At 41.8% G+C, this 16,403-nt stretch overlaps 1 long non-coding RNA gene across 1 annotated transcript; it reads right to left on the bottom strand.

Annotated features, from left to right (window-relative positions):
• Positions 1-12,092: 12,092 nt before the first annotated feature.
• On the bottom strand, positions 12,093-15,607 carry LOC132421128 (uncharacterized). The gene is made up of 4 exons (XR_009518501.1): positions 15,585-15,607; positions 13,920-14,095; positions 13,723-13,841; positions 12,093-13,270 (listed from the first exon to the last, which is right to left on the bottom strand). It is a non-coding gene; the product is annotated as an uncharacterized lncRNA (long non-coding RNA).
• Between the last annotated feature and the right edge of the window lie 796 nt (positions 15,608-16,403).

Raw genomic sequence — 16,403 nt, 5'->3', positions numbered from 1 at the left:
CCTTGCATTCCTGGGATAAACCCCACTTGATCATGGTGTATGATCCTTTTAATGTTCTGTTGGATTATGTTTGCTAGTATTTTGTTGAGGATTTTTGTGTCTATGTTCTTCAGTGATATTGGCCTGTAGTTTTCTTACTTTGTGACACCTTTGTCTGGTTTTGGTATCTGGGTGATGGTGGCCTTGTAGAATGAGTTTGGGAGTGTTCCTCCTTCTGCTATATTTTGGAAGTGTCTGCAAAGGATAGGTGTTAGCTCTTCTCTAAATATTTGATAGAATTCGTGTGTGAAGCCTTCTGGTTCTGGGTTTTTGTTTGTTGGAAGATTTTTAATCACAGCCTCAATTTCAGTGCTTGAGATTGGTCTGTTTATACTTTCTGTTTCTTTGTGGTTCAGTCTCCAAAGCTTGTGCTTTTCTAAGAATTTGTCCATTTCTTCCAGGTTGTCCATTTTATTGGCATATAGTTGCTTGCAGTAATCGCTCATGATCCTTTGTATTTCTGCGGTGTCAGTTGTTACTTCTCCTTTTTCATTTCTAATTCTATTGATTTGAATGTCCTCTGTTTTTTTCTTGATGAGTCTGGCTAATGGTTTATCAATTTTGTTTATCTTCTCAAAGAACCAGCTTTTAGTTTTATTGAATTTTGCTATTGTTTCCTTCGTTTCTTTCTCATTTATTTCTTATCTGATTTTTATGATTTCTTTCCTTCTGGTAACTTTGGTGTTTTTCTGCTCTTCTTTCTCTAATTGCTTTAAGTATAAGGTTACGTTGTTTATTTGCAGTGTTTCTTGTTTCTTGAGGTAGGATTGTATTGCTATAAACTTCCCTCTTAGAACTTCTTTTGCTGCATCCCATAAGTTTTGGGTCATCATGTTTTCATTGTCATTTGTTTCTAGGTTTTTTTTTTTTGTTTCTAGGTATTTTTTAATTTCCTCTTTGATTTCTTCAGTGATCTCTTGGTTATTTAGTAGTGTATTGTTTAGCCTCCATGTATCTGTACTTTTTACAGATTTTTTCCTGTAATTGATATCTAGTCTCATAGCATTGTGGTTGGAAAAGATACTTGATATGATTTCAATTTTCTTAAATTTACCAAGGCTTGATTTGAGACCCAAGATATGATCTATCCTGGAGAATATTCCATGAGCACTTGAGAAGAAATTATATTCTGTTGTTTTTGGATGGAATGTCCTATAAATATCAAAGAAGTCCATCTTGTTTAATGTGTCATTTAAAGCTTATGTTTTCTTATTTGTTTTCATCTTGGATGATCTGTCCATTGGTGAAAGTGGGGTGTTAAAGTCACCTACTATGGTTGTGTTACTGTCGATTTCTCTTTTATGGCTGTTAGCATTTGCCTTATGTACTGAGGTGTCCCTATGTTGGGTGCATAAATATTTACAACTGTTATATCTTCTTCTTGGATTGTTCCCTTGATCATTATGTAGTGTCCTTCTTTGTCTCTTGTAGTAGTCTTTATTTTAAAGTCTATTTATTTGTCTGATATGAGAATTGCTACTCCAGCTTTCTTTTGATTTCCATTTGCATGGAATATCATTTTCCATCCCCTCACTTTCAGTCTGTATGTGTCCCTAGGTCTGAAACTGGTCTCTTGTAGACAGCATATGTACGGGTCTTGTTTTTGTATCCATGCAGCCAGTCTATGGCTTTTGGTTAGAGCACTTAATTCATTTACATTTAAGGTAGTTATCAATATGTATGTTCCTATTCCCATTTTCTTAATTGTTTTGGGTTTGTTATTGTAGGTCTTTTCCTTCTCTTGTGTTTCTTGCCTAGAGAAGTTCCTTTTGCATTTGTTGTAAAGCTGGTTTGGTGGTGTTGAATTCTCTTAGCTTTTGCTTGTCTGTAAAGGTTTTAATTTCTCTGTTGAATCTGAATGAGATCCTTGCTGGGTAGAGTAATCTTGGTTGTAGGTTCTTCCCTTTCATCACTTTAAATATGTCCTGCCCCTCCCTTCTGGTTTGCAGAGTTTCTGCTGAAAGATCAGCTCTTATCCTTATGGGGATTCCCTTGTATGTTATTTGTTGCTTTTCCCTTGCTGCTTTTAATATTTTTTGTTTGTATTTAATTTTTGATAGTTTGATTAATATGTGTCTTGGCGTGTTTATCTTTTGATTTATCCTGTATGGGACTCTCTGTGCTCCCTGGACTTGATTGACTATTTCCTTTCCCATATTAGGGAAGTTTTCAACTATAATCTCTTCAAATATTTTCTCAGTCTCTTCCTTTTTCTCTTCTTCTTCTGGGATCCTATAATTTGAATGTTGGTGCATTTAATGTTGTCCCAGAGGTCTCTGAGACTGTCCTCAGGTCTTTTCATTCTCTTTTCTTTATTCTGCTCTGTGGTAGTTATTTCCACTATTTTATCTTCCAGGCCACTTATCCGTTCTTCTGCCTCAGTTATTCTTTTATTGATTCCATCTAGAGGATTTTTAATTTCATTTATTGTGTTGTTCATAATGTTTGTTTGCTCTTTAGTTCTTCTAGGTCCTTGTCAAACGTTTCTTGTATTTTCTCCATTCTATTTCCAAGATTTTGGATCATCTTTACGATCATACTCTGAATTCTTTTTCAGGTAGACTGCCTATTTCCTCTTCATTTGTTTGGTCTGGTGAGTTTTTACCTTGCCCCTTCATCTGCTGTGTATTTCTCTGTCTTCTCATTTTGCTTAACTTACTGTGTTTGGGGTCTTCTTTTCACAGGCTGTAGGTTCATAGTTCCCGTTGTTTTTGGTGTCTACCCCCAGTGAGTAAGGTTGGTTCAGTGGGCTGTGTAGGCTTCCTGGTGGAGGGGACTAGTGCCTGTGTTCTGGTGGGTGGGGCTGGATCTTGTCTTTCTGGTGAACAGGACAGCTTCCAGCAGTGTGTTTTGGGGTGTCTGTGGCCTTAGTATGACTTTAGGCAGCCTCTCTGCTAATGGGTGGGGTTGTGTTCCTGTCTTTCTCGTTGCTTGGTATGGGGTGTCCAGCACTGGAGCTTGCTGGTTGTTGAGTGGAGCTGGGTCTTAGCATTGAGATGGAGATCTCTGGGAGAGCTCTCGCCGATTGATAATACGTGGGGCTGGGAGGTCTCTGGTGGACCAATGTCCTGAACTCGGCTCTCCCACCTCAGAGGCTCAGGCCTGACACCCGGCTGGAGCAACAAGACCCTCTTGGCCCCAGTTCATGTGCTTCCTATCACTCCACCAGCTCATCCCTCCACACCTCCCTCCCTTTCCGTTTGATCTTTACTCCCCATGCTGGGTGGGGACAGAAGGCAGTGCAGAGGATGCCAGCAGGCAGCTGCCCCACTGTGTCCTCATCCGCACCCCACGCTGGGCTTGCCGGGTCTCTCCCAGCCATGGGGCAGGGTCTGCAAAGCAAGAACTGAAGTCTTATTCATGACAGCCATTTATCCAGCTAAAAACTGTGGGTGGGGGTGGGAGGTTATTACAATAAAAGAAAGGAGAAAAAAAATGAAGCAGTATTGGATGGTAACACAAAATATAAACAAATATCCATGAGTCCACACTGATATAAATAAATTGAATAAATAAATAAGGGAGAATAGGCAAAGCTTCCATACAGAGGAATTCCAAATAATTTACTTGGTTACACTGCTCTTAAGGAGGTAGAACATAATTCTCCACTCCTTACATGTGGGTTACTCTTCTAGAATGCACTATAAAAAAGGAGAAAAGAAAGAGTAACTTTACAGTGGAGAAACCTGACAAATACTACCGTAGCCAGGTAATCAAGGTTAACAGCAACAGTGATAAATCATGTTGATAATATGTACCCTTGATGTGATGTGATAAGAACAGCACTTTACCTCTGTGGTCTTCCCCAAAACACATTACTTCAGTCTAATCATGAGAAAAATATCAGACAAATCCCAACTGAGAGATATTCTAGAAAATCCATGACCAGTACTCCTAAAAACTGTCAAGGTCATATCGAAAACAAGGAAAGTCTGAGAAACTGTTACAGCCAAGAGGAGTCTAAGGAGACATAATGACCAAATTTAATGTGGTATCCTGGATGGGATCCTAGAAAAAAAAAAAAAAAAGGGCATTTGGGAAAAACAGAGAAAATCTGTATAAAGTATGAACTTTAGTTAATAATAATGTATTGGTATTGGTTTATTAACTGTAACAAGTGTACTATAATAAAATAAAGTGTTAATAATAGAAGAAACTGGGCATGGGACTACTATCTTTGCAAAATTCTGGAGATCTAAAACTGTTCTAAAATTAAAGGTTCATTAAAAAAAAAAATGATGGGGAGACTAGATATTGGAGGATAACTAGCAGTCTTTCCCTCAACCCCCCACAGGGGATAGCTTTTCTCTTTTTACCCCCAAATCCAAGAGATGGTCACACTAGAAAATGCCTTTGAGGTCAATTGGCTTATCCTCCAAAATGAGGGGAGAAAAGCCCAAAGAAACCCTTAAGGAGGGTTTGCCCAGTGTTATCCAGCCCCCTGGTGGAGGAGCAGGAACAAGAAGCCAGGTCTCTTGACAAGGGTCAGCTCGCTCCACTCCCCCTGGTGATGGAGATGCCTCCGTGGAATGGGAAGACCACTGCCAAGAACTGTCCTTTTAACAGTGGCGAGTCACTTCATCTCTCTGAGCAGCAGTTTCCTCATCTTTGTAGCAGAGATAGTGCTAACTTCCCGGCTCGTCCTCACAGAACTGTCATAAGGAGTGAATCTACATAAAAATCTGCCATTTCTATGTAGTAATAGACCAGAGGGGACCTTCTGACACATTGAAATTTTGCAACACAGGCCGACAGAGTTGACCCAAATATCACATTTGTTTATTCAATGTGTAAGCAACATGCCTTTTAAAATTGGGACACAAAATCTGGTCAGGGCACTTTTATTTTTTCTGATTAATTGCTGGAGGCTCTCAATCAGCAGGCTGTTCCCGTCTCTGTCTCCCTCCCTCCCTCTCTCTCTCTCTCTCTCTCTCTCTCCCCTCCCTGCTCCCTGACCAGCTCTCCAGCAATCCTGGATTTCCGTGCAGGCTGAACTGAAAGTTACAGAAGCTTGCTCAAGCCATCACTCCTCGGCTTCTCCCAGCAATACAGAGTTGGTCCTGCATGGTCTGGCAGATGGTACTGATTCCTGGGGAACACTGCCTAGCAGATCCAAACCTCTGCACAGACCTGCCAGGCTTCTCCAAAGGAGGACAGAGCATTTCCTCAGTGCTGATGGCAGCAAGTCTCCCACATCTGTGCTCCCACCGTGCAGTGACCGTGCCCAGCTCTTCCCACTCATGTGCTTCAACACTCATTTGCCTCGGAGGCCCAGAGCTGACCTTGTTTCCAGTGTCTACAACCTCAGAAGCCCAGAGCCCGCCTTCTTTGCAGGGGCTCTACCTTTGGAGCTTAGTTGCTTTGTTTTTTCTGTTGAACCCTCAATACCCAAAATATTCTACTCCTTTTCCTAGATGTTGGAGCTACTCACTCATAATCTGAGTTGGGTACCTCAAGGGTACCTTCCACTCACCCTTTGGAGAGAAACAACTTTCTCAAAGACATTTCAAAGACATTTCTGTGGTCTAAGGGAAACGTCTAAGGGGGGGTCCCCTTACCCCTTGTGAAAGGCAGTGCTACCTTCTGTGATCGCAAGGAGATGCTCCAGCACCAGTGATCGAAAGTACAAACCTCTCAATGAAGAAAAAAGAGAGAAAAAGAAACCTGATTGTGATATTGGCAAGGCATATTGCTGTAAACAAAGAAAAAGTGAAATTGAGTGTCCCAGGCATTGTGCTCGGCAAGGGAAATCAAGAAAATGATCAGACACTGTGCCTGCCCTCAAGGGGGTTAGATCCTAGGAGAAACAGACAGATGATGACCCTGCACTTCATAAGAACCATAAATAGCTACTAGGGGACAGCATGCTGACACAAAGGAGAGATCCCAAACGGTCCTGCAGAAAACAGTCACCCACAACCAGTCTAGGTCCACAAGGATCTCCTTGTGGAGATGGCATCCTGGGCATAGAACCAGTCTAGGTCCACAAGGATCTCCTTGTGGAGATGGCATCCTGGGCATAGAACCAGTCTAGGTCCACAAGGATCTCCTTGTGGAGATGGCATCCTGGGCATAGAGAACAATCAGGCTGAGCTCTGGGTTTTAAGTAGAGGCACAGAGGGAGAAAGTATGGGATCATCTCAATACTGACGTCATGAAAAATAAACTTAAGATGAAAGGAAAGATTCTGGTATTAGTCAGGACTCTCTTGGTTGAAAGTAACAGAACTTGAACAAATATTGGATCATAATCAGATACAAGGGCAGAGTGCCAGGAACAACTTGAAATTACAGCTTGAACGCTGCATGACTCTGTGACTCCTCTCTGAGGGAGGCTTCGTTCTCTTCCACAGACTGGCCACCTTCACGTGGTGCAGAACACAACTCAGAAAGCCTCTGAGTCCAGCAGCCAAGGGCTGCCTCTGTCAGACAGAGGTGCACTATCTTCCCTTGATTCCAACCTGGAGAACCCCAGGGGAAGATTCTGATTGGCCTGGGTTGGGTCTGTGTCCACCCCCGGACCCATAAACCATAACAAGGGCTGGGGGAGGACATAGGTCGTGCCGCCCAAGAAAATCCACGGGGACCCTTGTGGTGCCTGTCCTGGAGAAGAGAAAGCTGTGAGCAAAGCATCACCCCAACAGACGTCGCCGACCCATTCAATACTCCAAACACCTGGGACTGGAAGGTGGAGTCTGACTAAGACATTGCACCCCAGTTTTTATCATTTCATAGTTAGGACCCTAGACAAGCTCTGGAAAACTACGAGCATACAGCAATACCTTTCTAACTAAGTTCTAGTCTGGAACAAATCAATATGAACTGGAGTAAAAAACATGAACTGCTTACATATATCTAGCATTTAACTGAGCATTGAGAGGAAGGGGTGAGACAGAAATTCGAAGAAATAAGAGCCAGCGCCTACCCTCAAGGAGCTTACCACTGTTGGAGTTACCTGGGATAGCAAGTGGATCTGGGAGACCATCTACCCACAGATTTTCAAGTAAGTTCCTGGGAGGCCACCAGCAAGCCCGGGGAGGGAGCTGGCAAGGAGGGGGAAGGAAGAGTCATAAGAGGCTGAGCAGGCAGGCGTGGAGCTCCCCGTCTCCACGATGCTTCTAGAGCATCTCCTGCTTTATCTGTTCTGTATGTTGGCGTTTCACATAAAAGCATATATGTAAAAAGTTTCTCACTCCTTTAGGAATGTTTGAACACGCCAGGTAGAGTCCAGCTCCCTTGAGCTGCACCTGGAGGTTCCAATGCCTAGGAAACCTGCTTGTTATATGTGTTTCATCCTCACAGCCATGTTAAGATCTGGTCGGTGAAGGCAAACATGGGTCTGGAGCCCCCTCCTCCTGGCCCCCAGGTTGCCCCCAGCCCTCACTTCACTTGTATGAAACAGTCAAACAAAACCATAGCCAAGAGGCCTCCTGTGGAAAAGCAGGGAAGGGAGCTCATCCTCTGGCGTTGTTCAATAACAGGTGATAGGGCTTCCCTGGTGGCGCAGTGCTTGAGAGTCCGCCTGCCGATGCAGGGGACACGGGTTCGTGCCCCGGTCCGGGAAGATCCCACATGCTGCGGAGTGGCGGGGCCCGTGAGCCATGGCCGCTGAGCCTGCGCGTCCGGAGCCTGTGCTCCGCAACGAGTGAGGCCACAACAGTGAGAGGCCCGCGTACCGCAAAAAAATAAAATAAAATAACAGGTGATGGAGTAGTGCCTCTTGTGGAAGGAAGACGAGGTGGAGGAGAGGAAGGGAGGAGGGGAGCAGAGAGCTAGCCCGGGGAGGACGTGTGCCAGATGCTTGACGTGTGCAGATGGGCACGAGCATGAGGTGGGAAAGGACAAGAGGAAGAAAGATGCAAAGGAGGAAGGCGTGGAGGAAAGAGGGGAGGGGAGATGCAGAGGCCAGGGCAGCCAAGGAGTCCCAAGAATCACACTTAACAATAGCTCAGCCTCGTCCTGTGTCATAGTTCAAAGTCCTGAAGTCACTGACTCAACATATTCTCAGGAATTCATAATCACATACTTTTAAATAGGTTAACCTAACTACCATAGCAAATGCTTAGTGAGAGTTACTATGTGCTCGGAGCTGTGCTCCGGGCAGACGGAATGTGGGAAGCCTACGTAGACTCAGTTTGGCGACCCTACAAGCCAATATCCTATTGACTGACAATCATTTGCTGAGGATGGGAAAAACTGACTGTTTTTAATAATTCATACACGTCTTTCTTGATGTTGAAAACAAGAGAATTATCTCATTCACTGAAACATTTTAACTTAATTAGAATTGCCTTCCATTTCACTTATTTTACTTTCATAACTGAATGGTGTTCCTTTCAAAGCATAGAGATTACTTATATTGATAGAGTTGTAAAATTCTTGTTCAAATTTTGCTTTAAAATCTAATTTCTCTGACTTACATGTTGACAGAATGCGTCCCATGTTTTTGTTCTTGTTTTTTCTTATGATTCTCTAAATCAAACAACTGCTTGGGAAGCCTCGTATCAGGATTCTAATTTAGATAATAGCCTAGTTTTCCAGAATACAGCCACAGGGCAGCATTATTTGATTTCAGATTTTCAGCTGGCTACAACCACTGGTCCCAGGGTAGGTGGTGGCAGCGTGAAACCCAGCAACACTGCCCAACAGGGGTATGTTTTTCTTCTGAAGGTGACTGTCTATTCTGGCAGGACGGGACCGATTCCATCTTGTGGGTATGTCAGGATCATGGGTAGAAAGCAGAGCTCCTGGCACCATGTTTATCATTTATTCTGCAGGTGTTTGGCATTCCCCTAAACATGGATTCCCCCAAGGCAGCTGCCCTTATGCTCTTAATCTGACTTTGGCTGTGCCAACTATTCACGTGCATTTAATCCTCACAACAATGCTAAGAAAATAGGTCTTGTTATCATCTCCATTTTACAGATGAAGAAATTGAGGTTTAGAGAAATTAAGTAACTTGCCTTTGGGCAAACTAACTGGAAAGCAATGGGGCCATGGTTAGACCAGAATGCCAAAGCCCGTGTTCCTGCAGTAGATACCACTCCATAGCGACGCCTCTAGAAAAGATAAGTACACCTTTCATTTACATTCATATTTTAGAATTCCTGCTAAAATGATTATTTTTGACTTGAGACCTACAAAATCAGGAGCCTTGACTTCAGGTCACAAACACTTTCAGTCACACCAAGGAAGCAATATGTGGTGTAGTAGGAAAAACACTGGTCTAGGAGACCTGTTTGTGAGTCACAGTGCCTGACACATAGTAGGTGCTCAGTAAACACATGTGGAACTGAGAACTATGGGTCATGTGTGTACATTTGGTTATGCCTTTCTCCTGGGTGTTCAAGAGGGCACTTTAAGTAAAGATCCTACAGTTCATGCCAGCATCACAGGGGTTGTAGTGTGGCATCAAAAACTACCATTTACTGAATATCCATTAAACTTCCTTCATGTATAACATTTGGGGGTTAAGGAAAATGTAGGAGACTTTTGCTCAAAGTAACCTCTGCCTCTAACTGCTATTTTGTTCAACTTGTCTTGCCTTCTAACTTCGTCCCAGAAAAATCTCAAGGGAAATGAAATTAAGCTGTTTCCCAGATTTGCTTTTCAAAATGAGTCCTAGGCTGGCCTTCAACACCACAAACACATTCTGTGTGGTCACAAGGGAGGACTGCATTCAATTCTCGGACCAACTACGAGGCTTCAGGGGCCAGACAAGCCGAATATGTGCCAGAAAAAAGACACAGGTGGGTGTTTTGTAGTAATTACTGCCTGCCAGGCTGGTCTGTCCAGGGGCATAGACCTCTTTGCCTTGCCCTTTGGTCCTCATCCTTTCCTGTTATTGGAAATAACGTCTGCTTGCTGTCTCTGCTTGGATTGGGGGCTGGGGAACGTTATCCACAAGAGCGAAATTGGGCCAAAGTTTTGCACAATGTCCGGGGACCATCAACAGAGTCATTGCTGTTCCCAATACAAATGGTCCTCCTCCGTGGTGTGGGAGGTGATGAGGTCTTACTTGACACACTGGCCTGCCTGCTGTGATGAGTCATCCCGTCAGAGGGCCCATCTGTAAACGTTAGACACTGTCAAGAACTTGGCTTCATCATTTTCTTGGGAACAAAGAAATTCAATTTTAAATCTGCATATTCATCATTCTGGAGAAATAAGCACAGTACTAAACAAAAATATTTAATAGTCAACATCTAATAATTCCCCAATCACATTCAGGACAGGATTTTGTCCTAAGGAACTGTAATGCCCGTAGATATGGGATTGTACAGGCAACATTCAAGAAAGCTATCTTTCTTTCCCATAATAGATTTTCTTTCACTCTATGTGGGTTTTCAACAGATTGCTTCCAAGGGGAAAATCCTGCCCACTCTGTCTTTTCCTTATAGTGCTGCGGTTGTGGTGTTTTAAGCATTGCTGGGAATTTCCTTTGTATCTGGGTCATTCTTATCTTTTCATCCTTAAAGTCGTCTTTTCACTGACATTTACTTTTTAAAGAAAAAATATATATTTTTTAAATGTTAAATATAAGAACTAGACCAGACGTAAATCGCATCTCAACCTGGTTCTGTGTGTTTTCTTGGCTACATAAAGATTGCTTGTGCCCTGGGAAAATGTAATCGACAGGTTCCAGATTGAGGACAGAAATTTTAGGAGTCAAATATCAATGAGAGTTTTTACCAATAAAAATGTGGATTTCACCAAGCCTTCTTTTAAAAAATGTTAAAAATTGGGAGAGGTTTAGAGGAACTGTTTGTGGTCAACTTATGTAGAGTCTATTCACAAACGCCCCTTATTTTCCATCACACAAGGAATTAGCAAAATCTAAACCAATCCCTCTTGCATAGACATTATTCAGTGGTAACAAGACCCAGGATGAAGAATCCAGGTTTCCTTCTGTGTAATCATATGGCCATTTTCCCAGCTGTTTCACACATGCTAATGGAGTGTGACAAGTAAAACACATTTGGCTCAGGGTCTGGTCCAACGTGCAATGGCTTCACAACCATGAAGCTCCTAATCGTTTTTCTCCTAATCTACCACTGCTTTGGGGAGTTGGTGTCTTCCCTGTCATGAGTGATTTCAGTGCACTGATCAGGGTAGACTTGACAGATTCTTTATCAATGTCAAGGGTCTTTTGTGGTTAAGTCCAGTAACGCTGAAACAAAACGCTTCGTAGATATTAGATATATGCTGGTATTACATAATTCTCTTGCAGGCAATAGTTTTTGGTCAACCTATGAAAAGAAAAATGGAGTGAGGGTGAAAACCAAAGGAAGATGCAGCAGAAGTCTTGGCAGTTATTTCTATGGAAGTCAGACAATGTGACTGACGTGGGGCCCATCACTCTCCCCTCTTCCATCAGGTTAGAATAGAACAAAGAGAAATTGCCAACAAAGAAAGCAATGATCTGGGGGAGGGGACGGAATCTCAATAGGCTTTTAATTTCAGGAAACAGAGCAGTATTGAGGGAAAACACAGGACACCTGCCTGGGCTCATATTCACATCCACAAGTACACGCCCACCCGTACCAATTAAAATCATACATTTTCCCCATGAGTGTTTGTCTTGACTGGGAAGTTACTCTCTTAGACTTCACCAACATTATCCCCTCTCCCAATACCTAACATTAGTGCAAACTGGCTTAGAAGAAATACAATCCCAGCGTCTCTGAGTAAAAGAGAGACTCTGACTGTTGTTAAGTTTGTTCAGCGCCATCGATATTGGGCCTTCTCCAGCAGTTCTAGCCATGACAGCTTCATCAGGGAGGATGTTCGCTCTTGCAATTCATACCAATGGCTATTTTAAAAGACTCTTTCCAATGTGTACAACGTGAGGCCTGCCAATCCCCTCTACCCACAAATAAAGAAGATATCCCAACCACTTGCTAAATCTGTGGTGCTGAATTGCGTTCATCTGAGGTTTCAGAATATCACTCTCAAGAATAACATGGGATGCAAGAAGCCTCATTGTCTTTTTATTAACCCAAAAGCCAAGGATAACAAAACTCTCATCAAAGCTGCAAACAGACAGTAGAAAGAAGTACTCTAAGTGCTGGGTGCTAACCTGGAATTGTTATTTGTGACATTATCAAACCAGTAAATGAGTAAGAACAAATAAGTCCCCAGCTGTCAGATGCTCTCCTATATTACACAGTTAAAGGCTGAGGTTATTTCAATAGTTTATCTGATAGTTTTTTCTTTTTTGTACTAATTTAGAAACTTAGTACTTCAGTGGAATTGAACTCACTGAAGCTAAAAATGACCAGACCTTTTTAATAAGGTACCTTTCAATATCAAACTTTGGGGTCTGTTTTCCTCCCAAGTAGGCACTTAACTCCCATTAGCACTAATGGCAGTTGTACACAAAGGTTGGGTAGGATATATATATCACTTTGTCTCTTTGTATGGAGCTCCAAGGAGGGGAAAAAAAAAAAAAAGAAAGGGAAAAACAACTTTGAGATTGAATAAAAGAGACAGTTCTTGATACATTTACAAAGAAGAAATTAATGTTTAGCAACCCCAGATTTCAGAGAACACACACCTTTAAGAAATGAGATGAGGAGAAAATTTCTAAATCATTTTGAATAATACCCAAACCATGCTTTCCTGAGAAATCTGTTCTCCCTCCATCCCCAGCATATACATTAGACCCATTTTGCACTTGTTATGTACATAATGATTCTAGACAACGTAAGATGATTTCATGATTTTTTTCTTATCATTTTTACTTATCTACCAGTGAGCCAATTTATGCAGCTTAAACCATTGCTAAAGAAGACACATCAACAATTGTCTGTAATCATTACAAATAATAGCACCAAATGTTCACAAGAAGCTGTTTTCTTATCATATTTTCATTAAAATATCTTTTCAACCTGCTTTGCTTTTCCCACATCTGAAACCTGTGTTGTAATCAGTCTTATTAACTGAGAACATAAATATGATTTATTATGGTCTGATAATGGAAGCTACGTGGACCCAGAGAAGGGCTATATTGTCCTTTGATAAAATGGCTCTTTTCTCTCAAATGGAGAGCTCTATCATGAGAACATGCAGAATGCAGTGAGTGATTATTTCCTCAGGGTGAGTGATGGCAAAGCCCGACAGAAAATCTTCTTGTTGACCATGACAGCCTCAGAGGGTCCCCAAACCTCCCTGAGTTTGACAACCTGCAGACACTTTTGATGAAGTGTATTCTTCTGTCAGAGACAGCCTGTCTGGGAGGAGAAAAGAGACCTTTATCGTCTGATCGGCTATTATTGTCTTGATCTTTCATAAGCAATCTGTAATGCACATGAATATAATATCCTTTCACACCAGTGCCAAGCATAATAGAAATGTGGTTATAAGACCCTCCCCCTGGTTATGTAAATGTCCTTACACCATAATTAAGAAAGATGGTTTGTGACTGATAGGGTAAGGAAAGAGTAATCAAACTGTTTTAGGAGTATCTCCCTATTTTAAAGACTTCAACCCCAGGGTGAACAGCATTTATGGTAGATATAGGGAACCAGGTTATCCTGAAGTCTTAGTCTAAAAGGAAAAGCAGTTTTGAATATGCTATTGGTGTTATATTTTTATTAAACATGCAAATGGCAGCTGGTTTTCAGCCAAGAGTGATTACTATGCTGATATGACTTAGAAGAAATGAGAATGCCTCTCAAAATACCTGGCTGAGGGTTACAGCAAGAACAAAGACCTATTAATAAGGAATGCACTTGCACAAATGGGTCCTCCAGTCCAAAGAAAGTTCTCCAATAAATTTCCCTCTTATTCATTTCCGGGATCCTAAATATGGAAAAAAAATTTAATTAACAAATACGTTTGCAGGCAAAACTCTTGCAATTATTTGGCAATTAAACCTACTTCTTACGCGGCCCGTGGGAACCACCTCCATTTCTGAACAGTGAAAGATAGTTCTAGATGGTGTTTGTTTGGATTCGGTGACAAAACTTTTCTGATCTTCCAGATAAAACACAACCAGACTTACAGCGAGCAGGCCAGCTCATGGAGACCAATAGCTTGATGTTCAATCTCAGTTGCTGGCAGAAGGGAGAAAAAGACATCACCCACCTGAAAAATTCTAATCCCCCCAGCAAAATACATTCCAGTCAGCCCTCAGTATTGACACATTTTGCATCAGTAAATTCAACCAAACTTGGATCAAAAAATTTCAGAAAAAAAAATTCCAGAAAGTTCCAGAAGGCAAAACTTGAATTTGCCTCCTGCAGGCGACTATTTCCATAACTTTTACACTGTATTAGGTGTTATAAGTAATCTGGAGTTGAGTTAAAGTGTACACAAGGATGTGCATAGGTTATAAGCAAACGCTATACCATTTTACATAAGAGACATGAGCATTGCAGGTTTTGGTATCCTCTGGGGTCCTGGATCAATCCCCCGAGGGTACCAGGGCAGAACTGTACTCAACTTTTCATTAACCTTCTGACATCTGGATTCTGAGGTATCCCCACACTAATCACTAATGGGTTTTGCGTTACCAATTAGTGGAGAAAACTCTCCACTGCTGATGCCAAAGGGTTAATCATTAGTTTCACACCACTGGGTGGTCAGTTAGAAGAGCAGCCCCTGAACCCAGGAGTGGAGAGTGAGGGGCTCCGGCTTGGGAGAGCTCTCATTTTCAAGGAGAAACATGCAGCTCACAGACCTTGACCTCCATATCTCTGTCCTGGCATCTTGCCTCGAGGTGGATTCAAGTATTACACAAGCGTGCACGTGCATGTGCACACATTATGCACAAGTCTGGGCCAGAGCCAATCACCAACCTAGCCAGGCTCTATTGAGTCTGTCCCATCAAAGGTAGATCAGACCAGAGGAATTCTCTCTCTCTCAGCACCTCTGTCTATTTGCTTCTCTAAGCAATGACTTTCCCATGGGAATGAAAAAAATTGCCATTTTGGAAGGAGTTGGGTTTTGAGAAGTGTTTGATCTCCTTCAAGAGATACTTCTCTGAAGTTCTGCCAACCCTCGATTATCTGTACAAATGAGGCTTAAAAAAAAGTATGGAAAGATTCAATTCACTGATAATCTTCAAACTCCAGTTCGGTCTATATTTTAGTTTCTTTCTGAACAAATTGTACCAGAGCAATTAACAGTTAAAACTTATGGGATAGTTCCTTTCTCCTTTTATGGTCAGTTTTGTGGATGTCAGCAGAGTGAGGAAACTGTCAAAACAGAGGCTAAGGGAGAGAGGAAAGGGAAGAAACGAAATGCCCAGATAGTCTGCAAATGGGATAATCTATTTTTGAATAACTGAGAAGAATCTAATTTCAAAGATAATAAAAGAAGGCCCAGAAAGCAATTCTGTCTTGAAAATGCACAACCTCTTCCCCCAAACCTAAAACAGCTAGTAGGAAAACAAATAAGTAAACAAAAAACCACAAGAAAAACTCAAACCTACTGTCCCCATCCACATTTTCTCAGATCTAATCTACACATGTTTTAAGTTAAGTTATATTCTAAAGAGGATAGGAGGGAGGAAGAGAAGAAAACACAGAAGACATTTCTTACTTGTGTTCCATCTGGCTTTGCTGTCAGGTATTGATAACAACAGGGTTGCTTTCAAAATTGTATTGGCCTAAAACTTTAGAAATTGATCAACCTTAATTTGTTTTTCTTAGAAAAACCAACATCCAAGAAAAGGAGATGACTCAGCACTTCATTTCTTTTTTCTTTTAGTCCCAAATTTTCAAATCCTCAAACCAAAAATACTTGAGTACATTTGGGACTGAAATGAGACCCACAGTGCTTCCACTAAGGCCAGGGTTTAGAACTTCTCAGTTAAGGGAAGGGACTCTTAATGAACCTAATCATGCACTTTTTTTTTTTTTTTTTTTTTTGGCCAGAGTCATTGGCTGACTGCACTTATTTAGTTCTGCTTTAGAAATGAAAATCTAATAAAGTAACTGGCAGTTTCAATGTCACAGAAATTTTCTCCAGCATCCCAACTGGCATTGTGAAAATAGGCTCAAATTCCTCTAATCTCCCTGCTCTTTTACCTTCAAATGCCACACTTCGAAACCAAACCATTTCCTAAGAAATAGCAGAGCTTGGTTGGGTTCAGAGGTCGGGGCACAGGGTTGGGAGGAGGAAGACTCTTTCTTCAGGTTGGAGGGGATTTGCTTTTTTCCACACACTGAGGCAAGAAGGACCGGAATCTGGAGGCTGGGAATGTTCTGCCTCTTGCCAAGGAATTCAAAGGAGCCATTGTGTTTGATACTTTGCTTCCCAATTGGCCTCTGACAGCAACATCAGAAGCAACAGATACTTCAGTTCTATATCAGGAAAGAGGCATTTTTTTACAAAGAAAAAAAAAACCCCACACACTCC

This window comes from Delphinus delphis, chromosome 1 (genome assembly GCF_949987515.2).
Source record: "Delphinus delphis chromosome 1, mDelDel1.2, whole genome shotgun sequence".
NCBI classification, from domain to species: domain Eukaryota; kingdom Metazoa; phylum Chordata; class Mammalia; order Artiodactyla; family Delphinidae; genus Delphinus; species Delphinus delphis.
Note: the sequence above shows the minus strand (reverse complement) of the source record. Positions and strands in the feature narration are given on the sequence as shown.